Raw genomic sequence first — 26,450 nt, 5'->3', positions numbered from 1 at the left:
GCCCTTGCAATTTGACATCAACAGAACTCTGTTATATAAAAATGACTGTAGTTCTTTATGTTTCATTCAAAAAGGTGTTGAATACTGAGTCCTCAACCCCCCTGTCTTTGCACAAATTCATCTCTCTGGAAAAATGACAACCTAAATCTTACTAAAATTACTACACAGTACACTTTGACATTTTGTTGAAGTTATTTCACCACAGAGTGACTCACAAGGAGAACAAAAACCTTTAATTCCTGAATTGCTAAAGTTTTAAGGAGTCCAGCCAATGCAGAGTGACAATACCAGCGCTGTCAACCATGAAAAAGAAATGCAAGGAAAAGAAATAAAAACTATGAACAAGCAAGAGATGTAGGAGGGATTTTCTCACTAGTCCTCTGGAATGCAGTTCGGCTTGAGGTACTGTAGACATGCGGTCGTGGATAGAGTGCAATCCATTAGCCCAGCTCAGCTCAGTTCAGCCCAGTCCAGTTGTTTTGTCCTTATATAGGGCAGGCTAGCAGGCGGTCGTATAACACCCGAGTCAGACTCAGCCACAGCAAAACATAAATTAAGACAGAGACAACGGGGGCTAGTCCAAGAAAACACAAGGCTAAGACTGTCTGCTCCGATTCTGTCACACAAAACAAAAAGAGAAGGAGAGCAAACAGGGGCAATGTCATGCTGTACACAATATGGGTCATTATTAAAAACACACTTTCATATCCTTCTGTTAGTGTCTTTTTCAGTAGCCGAGACATCACTGTATATAACAGTGACAGGAGAGGAAGGGCTTGGTGTGTGTGTGTGTGTGTGTGTGTGTGAGTGTGTGACAGGTTCTTGTAGTGCCGTGCCCCCTCCTGTCCCTCTTCTGCCCAGAGATGCTTGTCTCCTCTCCTCTGACACTTAATCAATGCACTGGAAGTAGCCTTTCACACACAATCTAATTATATGGAAATGAAGGGAAACCAGGGGGCTCTATGCTAAGTGCGTTGACACACACACACACACACACACGCACGCACACACGCATATACTTGCACAAAGCTGAGTACTCACTGTGACAGAGAGCTGTAGGAAAGTAAAGAGAGGGAAGGTTACAAGCAAATGGGGTCTACTTTAAGTGCTACTCATATCAACTATAAGGCCGTAACTGTAGTAGGTACTGTAAAGAGACTGTGCAGCTTACACACACACACACGCACACATACATACACACAGATACACTAATATATCTCAAACATAAGCCTACGTATCATCCGTATTATCTTGTTACTGGTCCCTATCGTGCTTTGTTTCTGTCCATTTATCAGGGTCTGGCACATGCACGGAGTCTTGTGCATGTGTATGTGAGTGTGTAGTGATGAAGGTGATGTCGTGAGCTGGAGTAGGGTCAGGGTTAACTCATACAATAAATCAGGCTTGTGCAGCCATTAAAGCCAAGATACTGCCAAGGCGTTTGTCTAGGGAATCATCCATAAATTGTGACTGTTCAGCTTTGAATGCCTACTCATTCTGCACTGTCACAGCTCCCTCTTGTCATTGTTGCTTTGGTTTTTAAGCACACAGGGATACATACTGTAATGTTTGAAACAAGTCACATCACACTGCCGGGCAAAATTTGGTAATTAACGTTGCCTCGCTTAATGGAAAAGATGGAAATTTAGTCAAACATGTTTTATGTTATTTTCAAGCTTGTAGAGTCTATAGCTGCATACAGCCGATTCATAAAGCTGCACTTATTTCAATTAAATTTTAATTTAAAGCCCCTATGTGTAGAATCTTTATACAATTATAGCATACATATACTGATTATAGAAGTTTTGTAGTAATAAAAGCATCAGTTTTTATGTGTATACATAAAATATACATCAAATATACATAAAAGTACACATTTGCTAATTAAAACAAAAGGCAGTTTAATGCCGCCTCCTCTGTGCTTTATGGATGTGACACTGTGGCATACAGCGTTCCCACAGATGCATGTTGTGCTATTGAGTCTTGGTTCAAAAGGCTTCTCATGTGTGACAACAAACCTGCAAGAGTGACTCTTCCTCCAAAGAAAAAAACAATAAAAAACTACCTACAGTATAAATTCTTTGTCAGCTCCCAGATTGTCACCCCTTTATTCCCCAACTTCACACCTTCCCTTGTACCTACATGTACGCATTTATGCATGCGGCACAGCAGCGATAATTTCATTAACACAGTAAACAGTAATAAATGTTCTGTGTTCTACTCAGGTCAGCCGTTACACACAGATTCCAGCTTTATATGGTGGAATTGTTTGTAATAAATCCGCCCTTATGGATGAATCCTGAGCTCCATCAGCGCTGTCAGGACATTCTTATTTTTAAGTAGCTGAAAGAGAGATAGTGAGGAATGAGTGTGTGGTTGAGTGGCTTCAGTTACCACCAACTCTCTGAAGAAGCTAATAATTTCACTCTAACTGCGTGTGGCTATTAGCGCTGAACTTGTTTTTTGTGAATTGGACTGTTTTTGCAATGAGGCTCATTTGCATAGAAAGGAGCCAATTTTGCAGCAAATGTATGCATATTATCTGATTTACATACGTGCAAATCGCAAAGGAGCACTGAGACGCTATTTGCTTTGCAGCACAGTTTGGGGTGCATTTCACCCTTCGCAGGTGCTTTGTGAATTACACAGTTTCTTTTTGTCTTATTTGTGTAGGTTTAGCGGCCGCAAAAGCTGCACAATTCTTTTGTGAATTCGCCCCCTGAATGTAATGTACTGGAGGCCACGCCCACCCCCAACTCCCCTGTCCCGCAGTTCACCCATTCCCATCTGGTCACCCTGTCTTCAGGAGTTCAGCCAATTGTTGTTATGATGATAATAATGATGATTATCAAATCAAGCATTTCTACAGGAAATCATTCACATCCTTTGTCAAATCAAGTCAAGATCTGTTTTTATTATTTAATTTTAATATTTAAAGCCAGCAGCACAAAATTAAATGTCTTTGCCAAGTCTGCAATCCTATTTGCCATATCAGTCCAATTAGCAGTTGTGATAATAACCTGAAGCACAGTCAGTGTCACAGTGAACACAGTAAATCGATCAGACTGATCTGATACGTCATATCACTGAGTGGAGACAGATTACAGATTAAACTCAAGTGCATCACTCCCAAGTTTTATATTTTATTTGTTTTCTGATTCACCATCTAATTAAAAATCTGTGTTAATATGATGACCGTCTGATCAACAAAAGAACCATAAACAACTTTCTTCATTTATTAGAAAGATTTTTCTTTTCATGCTCTGTTATTTCCCCTGTTAACCTGTATTATGGATCAAATTAAAGTCAGGGAGAGTCTGTCTGTCAGCAAGAAACACTATAAGCACATTTATATGTTACATCATTTATCGTCATTTCCATTCAATGACATGTGAGGCTGAAAATTCCTGAGCGTTGAGTTTGATATGAGTTCCATAATTTCTATTTTCCCTGAAACATTTAGCCTAATAGATCATTTCCAGTGTTCAAAAGACACCCTAATCATATTCTGGGTTATTAAATAATGAATTCACAATCAGAATATCAATAAATACATACCCAAATAATTAATAAATAATATAAATGCATTATGCCAGTAGGGATGGTTCCTGTGCCTCTGATCAGGACACAGTGCGCAGTTTAAATACAGAATGCCATTTTTTTATTCATGTGCAGGTGTTTGTTGAACAGGTAACAGGCTGCAGAGAGAAAACAGATGCTCTGGCAGTGATAACTATGCACCTTTATTAGTGTTAGCACAGTGCACATGTGTGCAGACACAAACTCCATCAGAAGTCTCTAGAGCTGTTAAAGCCGACTGACAGCTGATCCAGCTGTGATCAGCTGCCGCAGTCATCAGAAATGGACGTTGCTTCACGTGACACTTCAGAGGAAAGAACGCCTCATTTGTCTAAAAACATATTTCCTTGTTTCCTCTCTCCTCGGATGGTTTCCTTGTGTCCCTACATACATCCTAAGTGGGAGACTAAGACGCAAGGAAAGGACGCAAGTGAGGGAAACATGGATGCAATTTAAGGGAATTGGGATGTACCCCATGATTGAGTCAAGCAACCTGACAGCTGTCAGTTGAACCTATTTCAGCTGAGACACACATACAGCACGCAGAGACACACACATGTCAATTATGAGCCATGGTGAGCTGAGCAGCAGCAAGCTGATTGGGCCACATGTTTACTCCCTGCAGCCACTGTCAGCAACAAACCAACAATACAGTGGACATCAGCTGACACACATCACACATACAGTACATATACAGTATATGCACGACACAGCCAGGAGTAGGAGAGCATCTGTCAAAATAAACAAAGCATGTACAACTCCAGGGGCCTGTACTATGATTTGTAGGCTAGCCAGCTATCTTTAGGCTTAACTCAGGTTTTGGAGTATCACAAAGCTGGCCCACTTTTAACTGGGATAAATCACCATGGAAACTTATGCTGAACAGCTAACCTGCTCCAGAGCAGGTTAATTTCAGAGAATCAGATCACAACCTGTCAACAACTCGACCACTGACCAATCAGATCACTGGAAAAAAAGAGTCATCATTCCTACAGGATCCCGATATGGACAAAAGTCCTGATTTTACAATATTTTATAGCTCAGTGGAAACATTTTATTGTTCCATACTTTCTATTTCAACTCTGGTTTTAAAACAGAGCTTCTAACAAATGGAGAGATCTTTTACTAAACACATAATGATGATTTAAGCTACATTTCTATTGTGCAAAGTTAATTTTATCCCTGGAGTGATAGCTGATGGTACGGATGATTTTACACTCTGATTCCATCACTGCAGCTCAGAATAACATGAGACAACTGTGTGATGATAACTGGAAATAAAAACAAAAGATTGTCTTTTATTAGAAAAATAATCCATGCGCTGTTAATTGGCTGTCATGATTATAAATGCAACATTTGGGTCAGATAGACCTCATCAGTCATTAACTACTTTTCCATTCTTTGCTTCGGCAGCAGAAACAGTCTGGCATTAGTTTTAAGTTCTTTTTATGTGCATGATATATTCAGAATGGTTTCTTCATCATCCAACTAAATAGCAAAAAATACTCACTCTGTACTTAAGTCATGTATAATAATACTTACATGTATTTTAAGCCTTAGCCTACTTTTAATATGTGGAAATGATTTCTAGTGTTTCAGCATCTTACTCTGTGGTATGATTACAGGCTGGTGTTTACCTTTCACTTCATTGAAATGACTTCTTGCTGTTCCTAAAACAGAAATTTTCCACAGGTACTTGGTATCACTGTTTCATCTCATATCATATGAAGTACTTCATTCATGGTTGTGATGATGTTGTTCGTAATCAACAACCCTTCCTCTTTCACATGAAGCGCTCGTAGCTTGGTAGGAAAACCCAGAGTTGACTGAGCCAGTTGATAGTCAGCTTCATCATACCAGTCAGTGAAGCCAGCTCACTTAAAGAGAGCCAGACTAAATTGAACTTGCTTCGTAGTACAGGCCCCAGGTGCAAAACCTAGAAACACATGCAAACACACACATGCAGACATACAGACAGACACACATGTAGATAAAATCCCCTTCTGCTGGAGCTGTAGGGTGACAGGGCTAAAATGCTGAGTCTACAGTCATGCTAGCAGCTTTGTAACGCTAGGCACAACAGTGCTTTGAGCTAAATACTAATATTAACAACCTCACAATGGTGATGCTAACATGCTGATGTCAAGCAGGTACAATGGTTACTATGGTCACCATCTTAGTGACTTTATGTCTTTGGCATTTTAGCAAGCTAACACGCCAAAGACATAAAGTACAGCTGAGATTGATGGGAATGTCATAAGTTTTGATGGTATTTGGTCATAAACCAAAGTGTTAGACAAGATAAAAATTTGACCCAATGATGGTGCTAGAAGATCATCAAAGTTATCACAACTCATCCTGAGGGTTACATGACTGTGTGTACCAAATTTCATGGAAAACCATCCACCGTTGTCAAGACATTTAACTCAAAACCACAGATCTAAACCTGATGGTGCCAATTATTTGACATACATGTTTTTTTTGCCAGGTCATACTTACATAAAATAAAGGTTGCATCTTAATATAGATATGAAATTTCATTTTAAAAACCGAGCAATTTCAGAAGTGAATGTAGTCAAAGAGGAAGATGGAGGACACTAGTTCATGTCCAGCAGGGAGCCATACTGGTCCGCATCATTAAAACAACACAGATCAGAGACAGAAAGGACAAAAGAGAAGAAAGGAGCGACACAGGAAGAATTAAGAGGATGTGGGCAACAGAAAGGAAGGGTCGTGATAACAATACAACAAAAGACCAAAAGACTTTAAGAGAGAACAAGCGATAGATGGAGACAAAGTGATAAAGTGCGTCTGTGTGTATGTGTGTATTCATTATAAAAGTGTTCTGATTGTCTTGGCGTCCTATCAGGTGGCATCAAACCCATGTGCAATCTGGAGGGGGAACTACAAAGTGGATCCTGGGGCCTGCAGAAAGAAGCCTTTTTGATCGCGCTAATTAAAAGCCATTTTGTTTAAAACAAACAGACACAAGTCTAATTGGCTCTTTTCCATAAGAAAGGGAGGATGTTGAAAGTGGAAGAACGCATGGAGGAGGGAGGAAGTGTATGTGTGTGTTTGTGTGTGTTTGTGTGTGTAAGGTGGTGGTGGTGTTGGATCAGAGGGAAGCTGTGCTCAGCCTGGCACATACACAGCTTTCACACAGACATGTAAATACGGAAGCACACACACAATGTAATACTGCAACCAGTATTGGGGCACACACACACACATTACCCAGATTACTTTTTTGTTGTAATGAGTAATGTAATGCATTAGTTTTGCAATTCAAGTAATCAGTTACCCAGTAACTTTTTCAAATAAACATCCGTTACTTATGTTATTGTGGCGTGCAGCACAGAATGAGAGGCAGGAAGCAGTTCTCAGCAATGTACACCCTTAATTGATATACAACACAGGGGACAGAAACTCAAAAGCACAGAACAAAAATCCAGCTGTGGTCAAGAAATGTAAGAGCCACCTTTCTCACGGTTAAAACTATAAACCAGCACGAAATTACCAACATAAACCACCATGTTCTGAACAGACACATTACAAACACTAACAAAAAGTAACATTTGCATTTTGGAACATAAGAAAACTTAACAAACTACTCAGTCCAGCACCAGGCATGATGAGAAATGAGGGCTGTCACTAATTACCGTATCTCCCTGTTTCTCTTGTTGCCACAAAAAAAGAAAATCCCCGATGCATTCGCACTGTCTCTTTTCTTTTTATGCATCTATTTGTAATGTAGCGACAGCGCTCATTTCCCATCATGCCCAGTGCTGGACTGGGTAGGCCTAGTTTGTGAAGTTTGCTGTTTTATGTTCCAAAATGCAAATGTTACTTTTTGTTAGTGTTTGTAATGTGTCTGTTCAGAACATGGCGGTTTATGATGGTAATTGTCATTTTTGTGCTGGTTTATAGTTTTAACCATGAGTGAGGTGACTTACATTTCTTGACCACAGCTGGATGCTGCAGCTGTGTTTTTGAGATTCTTTCTCCTGTGCTGTATGTCAACAAAAGATTGACATTGCTGAGAACTGTGTCTCATTCTGCACTGCTTGCCACAATATATATATATAACCAACATGAGCAAGGAATCACAAAGGGGTTGTCATTTTTGGTAATACATAAGTACTCTAACGGGTTACTTTTCTCAGTAGGTAACATTGTTATGTAACAGGTTACTTTTTAATGGCAGTTATGATGTAATGTAATGCATTATTTTTTAAAGTCATGTTACCCAACACTGACTGCAATCCACTATTAGTGATACCCATTAACAATCTGAACATACAGTAAAAAGCCAGTGAAGTACACAAGAAGATAAAAAGATGACAAACAAAAGAACACACACACACTTATTCACACAAGCATAAAAATTCAAAAAACACTGCTGTTATGTTGAACATATGGTGAGTTAAACGGCCCCTTACTGTGCCATTATTCTCTCTTTCTACAGGAGACGTCATGTCAACTGTCTTCAAGTTTTTTTTTTTCTTCAGAAGCAGAGGGCAGTTAACTAGCTTTTTAATATTTTTCCTTTTTTTTTACACAGTAGAGGTGTAGAGAGAAGGAAACATAAATTGAAGACAACAGTGAAAGCTCTCACGGAGCTACATGTAATCATGCACATGCATGCTGAAATCAGTCAATTCTAATGTGTCATTGTTCAGATCTAATCACCTTGTAGAATATGACTTTACCTTATGGCACTGCTGCAACTCTCTTACGACCGATTACCCAAATGTATTTTCCTGTCTTACACACATGTATTCAAGACTTTTGCTCTTAACATTTCTGCAACACCTACATTAACTCCAGTCAGTGAGACCTCCAAGATGCACAGCTGGACCTAGGGCTGCTCACTTATTTAAAGAAACAAAAAAATCTCCAAACCAGAAGAGGCTGCAGTTTCTTTCAGAAATATGATGCAGAAAGTTTCCTTTGCCCCTCAAGCCATTGTAGTGCTGTACAAAACAACCTCTAACTAAAGTATGTTTTGGAGAAAATTGATTGTTGGACTCAACCTGGGCAACATCTGAGCATTAGCATTTCATTTTTACCACATCAAAATATTTGAAGATATTATAAATGCTAATAAGGAAATTCGGCACACAAACTTCTGTCCTGTTACATCAATAATATTAAAAACATAAATATTTTATCACTTTTTTAAGTTTCTCTTCTTTTTTTTTTTTTTTTACCTCAAACCCCTGAGGAGCATTTGCAGGAACATGTATACACACACTGCACGTGTGCACTCATATATACACACACATACACACACACACACACACCTGGGGCTGAACAGGGAACAGATTGTCTCCTTCAATCTCTGAGTCATCACATCACGGCCTCCAGCTCCTCTGGCTGAGTTCACACTGTCATGCTAAAACTGACTGAAGTCAACTGAGCCGAGCTGGATTAGACTGGGGGTGGAGGAGTCTCAACTACACTAGGCTGAACTGGGGTTAACTAGCCCAGCAAAGAGATTATATCCAATTTAACTAGTACACTGATGCTGTGAGAGCTACATGTTTCAGTGATGCTTCAGTCAATATTAGACTTAAGAAAGCGTGTGTGTAAGTGGGAGCGCTGGGAGGAAGGAGGATTTGAGAGTAAAGATGTCTATTCCAGTGTTTCTCTTTCTCTCACACCCCCACATACACACACACACACACACACACACACACATACACACACACACTCTACACAAGTGGCAAAGGCTATTTGAGCCATGAATGCTGCAGGGGATTTTCCTTGTGCTTAAAATTTCCAAACAAATTCTTCTGTAGACACAAACACACACAATACAACCACACACTTTGTACATATGACACACAATGACACATAAATAGGGAATGTGTAAATGTGGGCAGAAAATGTTTAAAAAGGTTGACTGTACTGTGCAACGTAAACCATCATCAAATGCTTTTCTTTCATCTTCACCTTGGAGTAATGTCCAGAATAAAGCGTCACCATCTGTGGTTCCTATGTCACTCACACTCTAACACACACACACACACGCACACATCCCAGACTTACGTAGGCAAGTAAAGACACACACGTACTGTAAGCAGACACATGCATAATGCACCACTTCAAACCACAAAAACAAGTTACTGAAAAAACACACATCATCGTTTTCTCACACACGAGGCCCCCCCCCCAAAAAAAACTCCCAATCTTGCGATTGTGTTTACAACTATGACAGAGGAGCAGGCTGTTTGAATGGCAGAGGCGGCAGGGGCCAATTTTAACAACGTACACAATACACTACATTAGAGCTGCGCTTCCCCGTCTTCCTGCAACACAAACATTCACTTATCTATATGATAATAAGAGGGCGCAGAGCTCATCGTGACAACAAGAGAGAACTACAGCACAATGCCGAGCGGCGCCTGCAGACAGAGTGATCTGAGATGTAATCTGCTCCGATGAGAACAAGAGGGAGAGGAAGGAGAAAGGAAGAGGGAGATACACGTCTTTATGTGCGACACAATTTGGAGTTGTATGTATTGACAATGAAGCTGTCAACAACAAAGCGCAGACAACAGCCTATTGTTAGGGAAGATATCTTTGCAGGAGATTTTGCTACTGAAAAGTGGATGAAATACAGGAAAACAGTGTGATACAGGAAGTACTGACAGCCTTTCCAGTCACAGCTGGAGAGTGAAAGTGGAGTATGATTGTGGACTTGACGCAGTTTGGATGAATTACAGTGTTTCCGTGTAATGTTTAATGTATGTTTGAACAAACGGGCCGACTCTGTGTGAAGCAAAATGATGTAGAAGTGGGAGTTGAATGTGTATGTATGAATGTATGACATGCATATCTTTACCACTTTTAAGGAGATACTGCAACATTTTCAGAAATATGCTTATTTGGTTACCCTAGCTTGGCATAAAGGAAAATCTAAGGCTGACAAACTAAAATGTGGTATTTTGTTTGTTTGATCAGTACACAAACAGAAAGTTTGGAGTTTTGGAGTTTTGCTCTTGGCGAACATCAGCCAGGTGCAGTGACTGTGTACAGATTCCTGAAGTGACCAAAACCAAAACTTTTCACCGACCGGATCTGACAACAAAGGATTCAGCCAGAGGCACAGAAGTATTGCACTGATGAATTGCACATTCACTTAATGGTTACTCTGTGATCAGACTACATGATATTTTTGTCTTTTGAGGAGGTCAGGTGTCATTGTGCAATTAGGCCATGATAAATTCTTGCCATGACATGGGCAAGAATCAAGGCAGACTGCACGACTTGCATGACTTTAAGGAGAATGCAATGGACTGACTGTTCCACCTGCAGCACCAGTCAACACGCTTTTATGGATGAACTGATACTGGCTGGAACTGTTCATCAACACTCTCCATCTGTCTTTTTTCTTCCCAGTCATTGAAAAGAGTGAGTTTGTGTATATGTGTGCAGAGGAACACACTGCACCCACAGGTTTGACTAATTTGGTATAATGCTCCTAACTCGAGTCAAGTCAATATGTAGCCCAGTATCACAAATTTGCCTCAGGTGGCTTTACAATCTGTACAGCAATACAACATCCTCTATCCTTAGACCCCTGATTCTTTAACGGGGACAAAACCTCAGGAAGAGCAGAGGAGGAATCCCTCTCCCAGGATGAGCAGACATGCAATAGATGTTGTGTGTACAGAATAGAAAGCAAAATTACAAAAAAATTATAGATGGAGGGTGGTAGTCAAATGGTTATAGGTTCACTGAAATGCATTTTTACAGTTGTGCGCTCCAATGAACACATTCGCAGAGGTTGTCTAACTCAGACAAGAGATGGCAGAAAAATTCTGACATAACAGTGTCTTTTGTTGGGATGCCATAAGAGCATCCCAGATGCTGCACTGGTTTTTATCCAATATGGCACAATACATGGGACAAAACAAGCAATTTTGTGTTCAATGCTCAATTTCATTTTGCATTTGTCAGGCTGCTATTGTGTAGTCTGATTTTGGCATTGATCAAACAAAATACACTTTGTAAATAAAAACAGCTTCAGGGATGTCAGTGGGGATATTTTTCTACTATTGAGAGAAGCAGGCTAGCTGTTTCCTCATGCCTCCAGTCTTTATCCTAAGCTAGACCTGACATCCTTACTCCAGCTCTGTACTTAACACAAACTGATATTGATCTGCTTATCTCACTCTCTGAAAGAAATCTTACATATCAACATATTTCCCAATATGTCAAACTGTTCTTTTGAACCTGGCCTGTCCGCCACAGGACAATGAGACACAATAATCAGCGAGAGAAACAGAAACAGAAGGAGAAGTAGAGGAGAAATCACAAAGGAATTACACTTTCTCTTGGCTCATATGATCTATTATTAATCCAATTTTGCGCGGACCCTTAAATTTTTGGGGGGGAGAAAAATCACATTGAGCAAATTAATGAGGTAAACGTAATGATCTGAGATGATCAAAGGATATCAGTGTTGGGCAAAGTATAGCCACCAATTAGTAAAACAAGCGCAGGAAAGGGACTAAAATATGCACCACCGCGCCTGATGAAAAGACAGGGTCAGAGAGAATGGACTAATTTCACAAATGAAACGACGTGCACCAAGACAGGCCCACGTGTGTGTGTGTGTGTTCCAGGAGGAGGGGGGTGTGTATGCGGGTCATGTTTAGATTCCCCCTGGGTCTATGAGCAGAGAGAGTGAGAGGGGTCCCATAAGAGCAGCAGGAGAGGAGCTGGCTTTACTTTGATAACAATAATAAGGTATTTCTCTTGCTCTCTCTCTCTCTCTGTCTCTTTTTTTTTTATCCTGCTTTGGCACAATGAGCACTGCCGCTCTCGTTTGATCCATGAAAGAAGCTTGTTATGTTTTTTTGAAGAGTTTGATGCACAAAGGAACAGGAAAAAAAAAAAAGTTTGGAAATAGGCAGCCTCTGTCCGACTTGGACTTTGGTTCATTAAGAGGGCCTCAAGGGGTGTACTTCTTTTTGTCAGTTCTTGTTTCGTTATTTTATCGTATCTTTTGTTTTTTTGAAGGGGTGTTTTTTTTTGTAGGGGAGGGAGTTGCTTGACCCACTGATTTGAGCACAGTGTTCCTATGGTGTGTTTATATGCGTAGGCAAAAACTGATCTGATATATTCATGGACTGTCAAAAGGTACAAACTAGACAAAAAGAGAAGATAGCAGAGATTTCCACTGGTACAGCAGGTGAAATCATCCTACTGACCATCTGATATCCAGAAGCTCATGTAGACAATAAAGGTCAAAAATGTGAAACATGAAATTCTAATAATGAGATTTCTGACATCTGTCTAAAATGGCAACAACTGCATGAAAGAAGGAATATGGGCTTGAAAATACTTGCTCCTTTTAGGGTGGGCACAAATCACTGATGTAAGATACAGAGTATATAAAGGACAGGTATAGACATTTCTATACCTTTTTTCCAACCAACTTTTACATTTAAATTTATCCAAAGCTCCATGAACTTGACACGTTGAAGATCTAGTACAGTACAGTTTATGAGATTACATTAAACAAGACAAAATGTCTGTGCTACGTGTTGACCATGTTCACCATTTTAGTTTAGCGTGTTAGCTGTTAAATCAGATGGTCATCAAAGTAATCAGGATTCATCCTATGGCTACCATGAATATCAGTACCAAATTTAATGACAACAATGTGTTCCCAAGAGCCATGCCACTACTGTGGATCAAAGTTCATTCCTCAACTCCACAGTGTTTCACATTATACACAGGACATGTCAATAAATACTTTCCCATAGTAAGTAAACAATTAATTGACATTCACTCACTCAGCGATGGTTTTATTCATAGGACAGTGACTGTGGAGCTGTGCTCCTAAGTCTAGCTAAATGCAAACCCATGTACAAGGTGTGAAGTGATTTATACATTGCAGCTGTGTAAGACCAAGTATTTTTACGTCCGTCACTCATATTTTTTATAAATGAGCTTTTATGACAACTTGAAAACATATCTTAAAGAGTTCTCAAGTTTCAAGTAAATTAGTATGACAAAACATCATAACTCCTCTAAAAGCATTATAAATCCTCAGTACCTACTCTACACCCACGATACAGAATGACAACTGAAAGAAACAATAAGCAACACTTCCAATGTTTTACATGAATAAGTCAGACACCTGAGTAACAAAATGTACTTTGAAAGTAAACCGTAGATAATAATGCCATGCCTTCACAAATAACAGAATCAACAAGAAAACAAATGTATCTGTATTGGTTATCAGAGTAATCAGTAATGAAAAAAATTTATTTTATGTAAGAAAGTCTGCACAATCTGAAATTCCAGCATTTTTCAGCCCTCTTTTCTCAACATCCTGTAATTACTGAGTGAAGCTTTCACTATGAGGTTTTGAAACATTATAGAACATTTCCATCAGCAGAGATCTGACGAAGCATAACAAAAATTACACAATCCTCAATCCAAATATACAAAAATGGAAGTCCCAGCACTAAAACACAGCATTAGAACCTGCTATCACTCTCAACATAGAGTAAGTAGATGGTTCACTTTTTTTCAAGTCTATTTAAATACTGATATGCCTGTATGTTCATAGACAGAGTTATTGGTTGTTTTAATTGTCTCCCACACAGAAATCCTTCTCTAAAGTGAATTCAGTGTAAGTGATTAGGAACAAAATTCCCAGTTCTTGTTCTGTGTCAAAATAAGTTTAGTAAAAGCTAAGTGAAACTTCAGTAGTCTGCATTTCCCAAATCAAGTGGTTTTCATCCAGAATTACTTTACAAAGTTCCTTCTTTTCTTTCTCTTTAAAACAGCTGAATTTAGTTATTCCTCATAAAATGACGCAGCTGTTTTTCCTTTTGACTGTTTCCCTTCTTTCTTGTCCCTGTCTTGCTTTTTTTTTTTGGAAGCCTGATTTAACTTTTTTAAAATGCAATGACATCGGTACTTCAAAGTTCACCTGTAGTCCTCAGCTTCAGCTTCAGCATCAGCGCAATCTCCTTTCCTCCTCCTACAATTCATCCCAACCAGCATCTTTTCCTCATGCAATATATGTACACTGCAGTTCATCTGTCCCAGTTTCATTCTCTGTTTTTGAGGAGATTTGCCATCTTTTAAAGTCAAATATTGAAACAGCTCACTTACTAAAAGCCTCCACAGGGAATGGAGGCACATGGCACATCTCTCAATTTAACAACAATGGATCACTTTGCGCTTACAAAATAGACAAGACATGGAAGGAGGTGGGGGAGAGGAGAACATGAGAAAAGGGGAAACTTAATGGTTCCTTCTGATGAATTTTAATCCCGACCTCAAAAAAAAAGAGGAGACAACGGAGATGAAGGGGGTTGGTATTTTGGTTTCATTCTAATTTTTTATTCTTGCTTTGTGTATTCTCCTAAGCCCCTGTATGACTATGTGTTGGAGAGACACAATGTTAGGACAAGCCACTTAAGCCCATTAGTCTAATAATTCATACATCTTGGCAGCGCTCTCCTCAGCCTCATCCAAAGTCTGCGGAGAGACACAGTGAGAGAGAAAAAGATGGATAGATCATTAGATAGATGGATAGAGAGAGGAGAGAACAAGATTAAGTAGGAATACAGACTGAAAGAGAGGGAGAGAGAGAGAGAGGTAGACTTGCACTTATCACAGTGTACACTTAAGTAGACACTTGAGCTTTCATGAAGTACAGTGATGAGGTGAATCTGGATAAAATATATTATCTGGTATTGGTTTTTCTCTAAATTTACACCAGTCACTTATCAGCTGACAGATGGATTTTAAAAAAGGGCTACAACTGAATATCAAGACTATAAAGACTATATTAAGATTATCATCCCTGATGTTAAGTCAAGTCAAGACACTGAAAGACAGGACAGAGAAGACTGTTTCCATTTATGGAGTCTTTCCATCAGCTGGATTGCAGTGAATTAACAATTAATTAGTGAATGTATTAAAAAAAAAATGGCACCACAAAGAAAAGTGGTACAAATCGTTCAAGAAGTTAAAGGTGCCCTGTGGAGTTTTTGACCACTAGTAGTGCTATAGAGCAATGTTTTGATGCGTGGGCCCCTGTTTTGTTGTTGTTTATACAATTCTGCTCCTATTTCTGTTTCATGCTATTCTAGTGACTGACAATGTTGTCAATTATGGTGGAAGTAACGTGCCAAGAAAAGTACCAGTGCACCAGGGAAGGAAGGGAAGAAGAACACTGTCAGCTAGCAAGGATGGCTGTAAACAATTCAGGTTTCAACTATTTAAAAAATTGGCTTTGCAAATATCTTGTGAGGAAGGAAACACACTCCACATTTCTTAGGCGTTAAAGATACACACAACACATTTTAGTGAGACACAGTGAATAAAAAAAAAATAACTTTGTTAAAAAAAAAAAACTCCACAGGGTACCTTTAACTTTTAATTGTCTGAAGTGTCAGCTTATATCGGCATGCACATAATAATATTCGAATGCATCGAATAATTGCGAGACAACAGGAGGGCACCTAAAGGAATCAGAATGTTTCAAACAAAGTGGTGAACTGCATCTACAACCACCTTCCCTTCACACATTTTCAACAATTTTTTGTAACTTTGACCTGTATAGACCCTGAGAACCACACAATCCTCGAGGAAAGGCTGAGCAATATGGCTAAAATTAATATCCCGATATTCATAATAATCTTTTTTTTTCCAAATACTGGAAACATTTTTGCATTAGCAGCTTTCAGTGTGAAGACTTTGTTGTTTTGATTTTGGCAAAATCACTTATACAATGATCAAACTGATCATTAATTATAATGGACTAAAGTCTTCACGTGTAAAACAAAACCTTTGACAGCTCATTTTGTACGTTTGTCATCACTATTTGCTTGGAATCATTAATTACCACAGGCATATTTTGTCAAACAATGACTCCAAAAGATCATAGCATTACGATATAATTCCATTTAAAGTCAATAGATGATAAAATTGATTTATTGCCCAGCTCTACCTCCCGGGGATCTGGAGGTATGGACGGCTCATAATAAATAATGCACTTGCAGCACATTTCAGAGAGGTCATGTTTGATTTTAGATTATTTCCAAACATCCAAAGCCACTTGTCAAATGTTTAGTAGACTGATTCTGTAAGCCTATTAAATTATTCAACAAATGTGTTTTTGATAGCTGTTTGTTGCAGTTTCTTTCACCAAAACAAACTCCACTGCAAGTGCACTAACAAAACTGAAGAGCTGCTCCAATTTTCACTCAGCTGTTATGTTTCATTATGCCATAAGTCACACAAACATACTTTGATAGAGAGAGAAGAAGAGAAGGATATGCTCCAGCAAGCCGACACATGTTGGAGAATTTGTTTACTGCTTCCTGTCTTGTAGGAGATCAACACCCCGTTAAAGTACTGACACTCAAACACACACATTGCTTTCTCACCTGAGCCCTCCACTGGTATATGTGTTTGTAGGCGTGTGTGTGTGTGTGTGTGTGTGTGAGAAAGAAAGAGAGAGAGAGAGAGAGCACCTCATCAGTCGCATTGGGAAAATACCATTCAGAGACTGACAGATGTCTCTCTCTGTCTGACTCTTACCTACATCTAACAATGTGTCTCGCTTTCCGGGCCCCGGGACTTGTGTGCGCACACTCACTGGGACGCACACCCGAGCACAGAACAAACCCAGTGCGACTGTGTGTATATTTCTGTGTACAGCACATGTTTGTGTTTCATCACTGTCTAAAACGGAGCGGAAACCAATCCCTGATGCTTCAGTCTGATAACAATACCCACCGCTGCCAAGCTCGCTCGGCCACAATAATAAATGGGGGGCAGCAGCAACTGATACTGTATGACTGTAAATAGCAGACACACTTCACATTCAGTGCAGTTACTGTATGACTCAGCAATGCCTCCGATTGGCTCTTCAAATAAAATGAGCTCATAGGGTGAAAAAAGCTCTGAATATAGAATAGCAAAGAAAAGGTCTAATAATAAAATCCATATGAGAGCATGAGAGCAGTATGTCAGAAAACATAGTAAAGTTACTTGATCTGTCCCATTTGTCACGCATAAATTAAAGTTAGAGATCTCTCTAATGCAGAAAAATGATTTTACCTCAATACTGTTCTGTAAGTCAGTTCAGCCCTTACTATTGGTCTTAGACAACACTGTTCAATAGCAGAAATGGTTCAGCAGTTTGTTTTGGCAGTGAAAAAGTAGAACAGCACATCTGTAACACAATCACACACTATGTGTCCTGCACCAACCGGATGAAGTTTAAGAGCTTCGACTTTTACAGGAGCAGGCTCCTCCGATTCCTCAAATCATCAATGAACACTGAGACCAAAGTTTGTCTCTGAACTCATAATGAACAAAGCACACAGCTCAAGGAGGTTCCTGTGAAGTCGCAAAGACACACACACACGCACACACACACACACACACACAGCACTTGAGCCATAAAGGCAGGCATTAGCTGGCAGGATGCCAAGGCATGTAAGGCTTGTTAGAAAGAAACGCCTGGAGAGTTTGACACATACAAACACACAAAGGATGTGAACCGGACTAGTGGATTATTATAAAGTTATTACATGTCAGTTTTGGAAAAGATTGAACTTTTCCTCAGATGTGAATCTTGGATTTAAGTTGGTTCTTTTTTTGTTGTTGTTTGTTTATTTTCATTCAGAATTCAGATGGAAAAATAACATAGATAAAGAGTTTCTATGGTTGATTTTGAGTAGCATTGTGTTACTGCTAAAATATATTGTGGTATGTGAAAAGACTAATAATAAATGAACAGAAAAAAAGACAAGCATCAATTGTCAATACACATAATGAAATGTGCCAAAAGTTGGCACATTTCAGACAACCCACTGGGATTCTGTCATTTCAGTTGTGCTTGAACACACATAACACAGTCAAAGATGCAAAACAACTTCTGCTTAGGGCCAAAAACCCAACATACATCTAAAATGATTCATCTTTTTATTTAGGGTTTTAACAGTATTACATGTCCATTTGCGCATATTCAAAACTTTGACCACCATCTATATTTGACAGCAACTATTTAAAGTGAGCTCCAGTTATGAATAGTTCAAAAACGTCACCATGTGTTTCTATCTGTAATTCTATTCTAACAAAATGACTGTATTGTTTCTACCACCAATCGTTCTGTGAGTTTGTATCCTATTTTATTGTTTTGTCGTACTATAAAAACTAGATTCAAGGACTGTCAAGGAATTTATTTAGTACTGCCAATACAATTTAGACTCACATGACAGAAAACCCAAACGACAACATTTGTTTCATAGTGTATGAATGGAAACCAGTGGCTTCCTGGCAGGTGGGAAATCAGTCTTAAAACTTTTGACATGCTTTGGAAATCAACTGCAATAATGTATAGTGCACGATCCTACCTAACATCTTCAACACTATAACACCCATCTGTACTTCATTCTTTACAAAAGCAAGTTGCATGATTGAGGATTATCCAAACGTAAGTATTTCATTTTTAATTCTAGTAAAGATACCAATGTCTCCAAAGATACCAAATATGATAAATGTTGAAACAGGTAGATACAGATGTATAGAACAGTGTATGTGATACAGTCAAAAAGTAACTTTAAAGCTAATTTATGGTCTAAAATCTGCAAAACTACTGTTTTAGTCCTTTAAAAAATCCATATGCAAGTTTCTTAGAAACTCACTAATGGATATTGAAGACACACAGTAAAATCTATGTAAGGAAACTGTAGCAACACCGCTGAATACCACAGACAGTCAATAAGTCCTTATATGAATATTAATGCAACATTCATGTCAAGTCTGACAGAGAACAACCTCTCTACTACCTCTCTATCTCTCCCTCCCTCTCCTCTACTCATCCACCATCTCTCGCCTGCTTTCCGGGAGGCAGGGTGGTGATTGGCGGAAAAAAGCTTCCCTCAATCCAATCCCTAATCCCCAGCAGGCTTTAAAACATATGAATGGAGGAGGACTGGCAGCGGCTCTCTCGCGCTGTCCTATTCTGAGCATTATTCTGTCTTTGCTGCAGCAGCGAAAGCAGTCATACAGGAGCTGGTGCACGGGAAAGCAGAAAAAAGGCGCTCAGCCTTGACTGCTGTCTGCCCTGCTCTGTGCGCTCTGCGCCTTGGAGACCCGAGTCACACTGCCAACGCACCCTTGTTGCCATCGTTTCTACAACTTGTGTATGGTGGGAGGTATTTCTATCTCTGTAACGACTTACCGGATGCTGCGTTGTTAAGGAGACGGTCTTTCCTGTGACTCTGTCTCTGTCCGCCTCTCCCAGGGAAAGGCAGGGAGGTGATGGAGGTCGGGGGAGGCTGCTGCTGCTGCTGGTGATGGTGGTTTGGGTGCTCACATTGATTTGTGTCACTTCTCTGTCTCTCTCTCGCTCTCCACCTCTTTCCCGCGCTCTCTCTCTTCACTTCACTTCACTTCACTTCACATAACACACACACACACACACACATACACACCAAGGTTCGGGCAAATTACACAAGGCTGAGGCACCAAGGGGAGGAGATGTCAATTTGTTTCCTCTCCAGAACAGGCACTGCCACCGAGCCAAAACTGCCACTGAAAGTACAGCAGGTCAGCCAGGATCTCCAAATTCCCCAAAATTCATTTTACCACACGATATATCAAAAGGATACACCAACAACACCTCAACATATTCTTAGGATATAGGACATGAATCTATATGCATCATCATAATAATTCATGACAGTTAGCATAGTTAGAGTCTAGAGTGGTCCCACAAGGCTCTGTTGGTATTACAATACAGTTGGACAGCCACATTGGTCAGAGCTAATTTTGCAAACAGGGTTGAAAAGATAGTGGGCGAATTGTGCCCTGCAGCAAGATGCAGCTGTAGACTGTCAACAGGAATAGCTTTCAATGTGTCAAAGCTTTATTATCCATTTAACATAGCTGCTAGAGCAAGCCACATAACTGCTGGCCACAGAGCTAGGCTCCAGCGAGTGGCAAACAGGTTAGTAAACTAGCCAGCTATTTCGCCTGTGACCCTGTAGTTCAGAACTTGGTGGTCTTAAGCAAATAGCAAGTGTCATTAGAAACCACTACAGTATTAACAACAATGTAAAAAACATCTTGTGAACCGTTGAACGAAAGTTATCAAATCCCTGTACAACTATAGACAATGTGAGTCACTGGTACATGGGTTAAACATTTGCTGGAAATGTTTAAATAAAAAAGCAAGTTACATAATTTACATTTATAACAAACAGTAAACAAGGCATATGTGTCTTCTAGCCCTTTTGAAATGATTAAGCACAGTGTTTATATAAGGCTTTTATGTTGGGTTTTTTGGCCAAAGTTGTGCAGTGAATATGCTGACAAAAAGTTGACAACAGGCTAATTGTGACAGCAGTGAGGTGATAATTGTGTTTGCAGTCAAGCACGTTATAACTGAAAGGCAGTCGGTGCTTACTATTTTTCACACATGAGATGCTTAATTAAAAGGTAAACTTTATCTTTTGAGTATGAAACACTCAGCTGCTGTAGGCATGAAATGTGGCTGTAAAAAGTTTGTTGTCTGTTGCTCCTGTTAAGATTCACATGCTCACTTTATGCACGCTACAACACCCACCTCCTTTTCCTCCATTGGTCAAAACCCTTTGAAATCCTCATTGGCTAGCCTGAAATGTGATAGGACTTTATATTCACCTATTTAGGGATGATAATGATAGATGCCGAACCAGTCTGTAAATAACAATTTTTTTCACCTGAGGCATGAGTGGCTATTCCATTAACCCTCTCTGTTACTTGAACATGGTACAGACTGGTAAATACAAACAAATGACAAATTAAAGGCAAAACCTGAATTGATGGATGAGAAACAGAAGGAATGTAGGCACTGAATAGTTTGAGTATGAATATAATGTAAATTAGTGCTGCAAGAAGAGACTATTTTCATTATCGATTCATTTGTTGATTACTTTCTCGATTTGTTGATTCATCGTTTAGACTATGAAATGTTAAAAAATTGTGAAAAAATGGCATTCACAATTCCTCAGAAGCCTCAGTAATGTCATTAAATTGCTTGTTTTGGTCAAGCAACAGTCTAAAATGTTCAGATATTCAATTAACTGTCATAAAGGAAAGGGAAAAAACAGAAAATCTTCACATTTGAAAAGCTGGAACCATCAAATATTTGGCATTTTTGTTTGAAAAATGACTGAAGTGATTAATCAATTATCAAAATAGTTGCCAGACGTTGGACTAATCGATTAATCGGCTAATCACTAATCATTACAGCTCCAATTGGGCTGTGGCTTTCACAGTCACCAGATCCACAACCCAAACACCTATCTAAGATTTTGGAGCAACAGAATAATCAGCTCTGCTACCATCATCAAAACCCCAAATCTATAATTGGTGTTCATCCCTCTAGTGTCAGAGACGTAACAGAAGAACCAACAGGCTCTGCTAATGACCTTTGTATTACACCCTTCAAGTCCTTCAGGTTTATACCAGCCAGCAGCAAAAATCCACTGAATTCACAATTAAGTGAGACAAGTTCTCACACATTTTGTCTTTTTGCATTTTTCTTTTTGTGAAATCAATAGCAACAGTCCACTGATACACACAGATTTTTGGGGCTCTACCATCCTCAGTGTGTTCACACACTCAGAGTGAACATGTGTGTCATATTTTAAAGATACTTGATGATCATTTTTACTCCATTTGTCACTCATCAACTCAGTTTGAGTACACCATCCAGTCTTAATCAAAATGACTGAATGAATCTTATATTATATATTAAGAAGCACAGATTCATTAGAATAATATCTGAGAAGTATCTTTATGGCAGCATCAAAGTGATGCAATATCCTTAAATGGGGTTCCTAATTAATTGACTGACTAGTTGTGTATAATGTTTGCTTTATACATACACCAACTACAGACCATTGTTTATCAGGTATTTTATTTACTACTACAGGCACCATTTCACTCCAACCAAATAAAATGGTTTACCCACTGCCTCACTGTATCTCTCTCTGTCCATGTATGCTAACTTGTTTCTAATGTGCGTTTTGCTGCCCACTGTACCTTGTAAATGCCACAGTATGCCTGTGCAGAGGAGAAAAAGGGCTCAGGGGCAATCAGCAAATGCGCGGGGGCAGAGCGGATGCGCTTCAAAGGCTGTCAAAAGTATATTATATGGTTGATCCCTGTCCAATTCACTTTCACAGTTCAACAGTTACTGTATGTTAAAGCTGCAGAAAACAAAGGGACTCATTGGCGTCTCCTCATTCTAAAGTTAGCTCACACAAGAGGCTTTGTCTTTGTGTGTGTGTGTGTGTGTATGATGTGTGAGAGGAGGTCGGGGCGGTGGTCAAACAAAGGAACGTCTAAATAGAGTGACCGCATAGGTCAGGTTTGACACACTTTATTATTCATTCACTGTCTGTCCTCAGCTGCGCTTAGCTCATCAGTACACACACATATACACACACTCATTCACACACACACACACACATACACAACCTCCCCTAGGTGCGGCTTTTACTGCGCCCGGACGATGCACAAATGTCAAGAGCAATAACTGGGATGTCACTCCAAATTCATTCTCCTCTCTTCAGCGTTTAGCAGCTAGCTAGCTCAGGGAACTGTCTCTCTCTCTCTCTCTTTCTCTCTCTCTCTCTCTCTATCTCTCTCTCTGTGGTTCCTCTTAAGTTCATTAGTTTGAGTTTGATTTTCACTTCCGATTGAAAGTGCTTCCACCACAAAATGTTACATCACTGATTGTCAAGTTAATTTCAGTTAAATTTAGCCACAAAAATCTGGAGTATCTGGTCCTCTAAAACACAAAGAGGAGTATGGTAATATTGGTACAGAGCCCCTGTAATAGAGTTTGGTTTATCTGGGGCTCAATTAGCCCGACTTTTATCTTAATTATAACCACTTGTCAATTCCCTTTTTGTGTCCAGGTATGCTTATTAAGATACTTTCACAAATTTTTACTTAGTGGGATTCTTAGGACTGCTGACATTACAGTCACAGTATGAATATTTGTCATTTTGACCATTTTAAAGGTCTATCAGAAAATGTTGCATTTGAATGACTATTGACATAAATATATCCGTGGTATGGTTTTCTTTTCTTGTCTTCTTTGACTTTATCAGAGTTATATATTGTGAGGTTTAGTGGCCATCAGATTGCAGTAATGTTGGTACAAGTTTAGTTACAAATGAAACAATGTTATAAAAATTCAATAATAATAAACAAATATATATGTGTAATGTGCCAACAACAATATCCAAGCCAAAAAAAAGTTATTTTTATGAAAATACTAATTATTGCTATTAAAAATCATTTTAGATTTATAAAATCAAGTTGCCAGAAATTATGATTATTCACACTTCTTTTGTCTCTTTGTTTAACTACGATAAATATCTGCTTCTTTTCTTGCTAATATGTCACACAGTTCTTTTTTCATAAAGAAATTGTCTTGTATTAGTTTCTATATTTAGGGTTTCTTTGGGAAATTATCCAAAATCAGCGTTGGTCTTTATACTTCAAAACTGGGCATCAGAAATGTCCTAATTTCTTTAACGTTGCTCCAAATCAAGATCATGCAGCCGTCTCTCTCTGTCTCCCTTCCTCTTCTCTGTAGTTTATGGCTGTTGCTGTGTGTTTGTGTGTGTTCGAGTGCGTGTGTGTGTGTGTGGGAGGAATGGGAATCAGGACGCCTGGGCCATGATATGAGCATAACTTTTAATGCTCAATCTGAGAAAGGTCTTATTGTCAATTTCCTCTCTTTTCTCAGGGCACAAGGCTGTTTCTGACCTCTCAGCCATTTCCACGGATTCCTTTGAAGTTAGAGGAGTTTTTTATGACTCCATATAACATAATATCATCCGTTTAAAATTTCAACCAAGAATAATATGTTTGATGTAATTCATTGCTTACAGAAAAATTACATTACATCTATAACCATTAATCATATTCTCATTATAGAACAAAAACATTGTTATGATTCAATATTATACAATTCATGATTTTCTCTGGTGAATATACGGCCTAATACAGTCTGTCTTTGATATTATTAACAAGAACAAAAGGCGCAGACACAAATACAAAGCCACACACTGAGCATCATGTATTACTTGTAGTACAGCTACCTTCGCAGGATTTGGCAGCCTGCACCAGACCCCTGGGGCCTGAAGCTTAAGAGCTCGGCCAAATGACACCCTGCTGGGGCGACAAGGAACTGGAACAGTGCCCCCCTCACCCCCCACCCAAAACCAGCACATTTATGGAAGGCAGGGCACCAATGATCAAACCAATGACATAGGAGGCCTTCATAAGCACAAATCAGTCCTCTGTTGGCGAATAGCTGCAGCACTTACCGCGGAACCATCCAATTACTAAATGGCTCCCCAATTCTGCATCAGCACTTTATGAAAGCAAAGCACTAACTATTACTGTATTTTAAAGCACCTGACATTTTATTCTTATTTTGCACTAGATTTTCCTCTTGGACTGTTAATATCTTCCAACCACAGATGTATGTAATGTTTGATGTGTTTTATTATTATGTGTCTTATTATGTGTCTTGACTGTTGCTGTGATCGTTTGTTGGTCACAAGCACATCAATCATCAATCAACTGAAGTTAATCAGTTAATTGCAAAAACATTCTTCTCACAAAGTCTATTAATCTCTCTTGGAGATTCAAATGTTTTTGTTTCCACTGAAGTTGCACTTATGTTATACATTTGTTTAAAACAAGTGGGTCAGTATCTTAAAACAAAGCAAAATAGGTCACCAGTAAATCATTTCTCTAATCTCAAAATAAAAAAAAAAAAGCATCTTGAACAGCGCAGGGATCAAGTGGATTTATGTCACTTCAAGTTAAGATGGTAAAGATATTTATTATAGGCTGTGCTTCATACCAGCTCCATCACAAATCTCTCCATGAACACACAATCATGCACACCCACACAAACACTGACTGAGAGAAAGACTATAGGTAACGCACTCACATCCCTATGTTGTTTAATTACTACTGTTTGCAATCATTGATGAGATAAAGGGGATTATAGCAAACATTTAACATTTAAACAGCTGATGAAATTTGCTGTAAAAGTCTAATTCAAATAACTTAACATTTTAAATTCCCTCTCATGCCCAATTAAAGGACATGTTTGCATTTATAAATCTAATTCTGTGTTTCTCCATTACAATTCAGAGAAGATTTAGTTTGAATGCCCGAACGTACTTCACACCGAGGAGACATCATTTAGTGAAACATGTCAATAATCTTACCTCCTGTCATGTACTGTATTTCCACAGTTGGGTCTTGATCACATAGCTCAGGCTTAACCACCCTCTAGTGACTGGAAAGTAACATTACAGTTGCACCACAATAATCTCCAGTTAGTAGGACGCAGCTCTCCCTTCAGCTTACATTGCTATTTCTACACGTATAAGCTCTGCCAGACAAATATATCATGATATATCCATCCGCCGGCCGTGCTATTCCAAGCCTGAGAAATGACAGAGAAATGCAGGAAGTCGTTGGAACATAAACAAGGCGCAATGGAGGAAGTAAGGGTCAAGGCGGCGCTTCCTGTTCCAAACCACCTCTTTGCGCCTGTGAGCAGACACTAGACAGCTCCGACACAATGAAACCAAACTCCTATTATTATTGTCACCCTCAAGGCTCCTTGAGTATATTTACCTCATCTGAAAATATACAGTATTAAGATTTGACAAGTATAAGCTAATAACTAATCTTTTATATAGCTTTTTTTAAAAGTTACATTTCTATGAGAAAGAATTGCCAGACTTCTGTTTTTGAGTAAGCAAATAGTTTTATTAGTTTGGTGGTGA

The 26,450-nt window shown here is 39.1% G+C and overlaps 1 protein-coding gene across 1 annotated transcript in view; it reads right to left on the bottom strand.

The window, feature by feature from the left end:
* The window catches only part of sox5 (SRY-box transcription factor 5), a 271,640-nt gene extending 245,495 nt beyond the window's left edge, over positions 1 to 26,145 (bottom strand). The window contains exon 1 of the mRNA XM_067582514.1: positions 25,884 to 26,145. The gene's annotated coding sequence lies outside the window, so the exon portion shown is untranslated. The remainder of the gene's footprint in view (positions 1 to 25,883) is intronic.
* Between the last annotated feature and the right edge of the window lie 305 nt (positions 26,146 to 26,450).

The sequence above is a fragment of the Thunnus thynnus genome, chromosome 23 (genome assembly GCF_963924715.1).
Source record: "Thunnus thynnus chromosome 23, fThuThy2.1, whole genome shotgun sequence".
Classification (NCBI taxonomy): Eukaryota; Metazoa; Chordata; class Actinopteri; order Scombriformes; family Scombridae; genus Thunnus; species Thunnus thynnus.
Note: the sequence above shows the minus strand (reverse complement) of the source record. Positions and strands in the feature narration are given on the sequence as shown.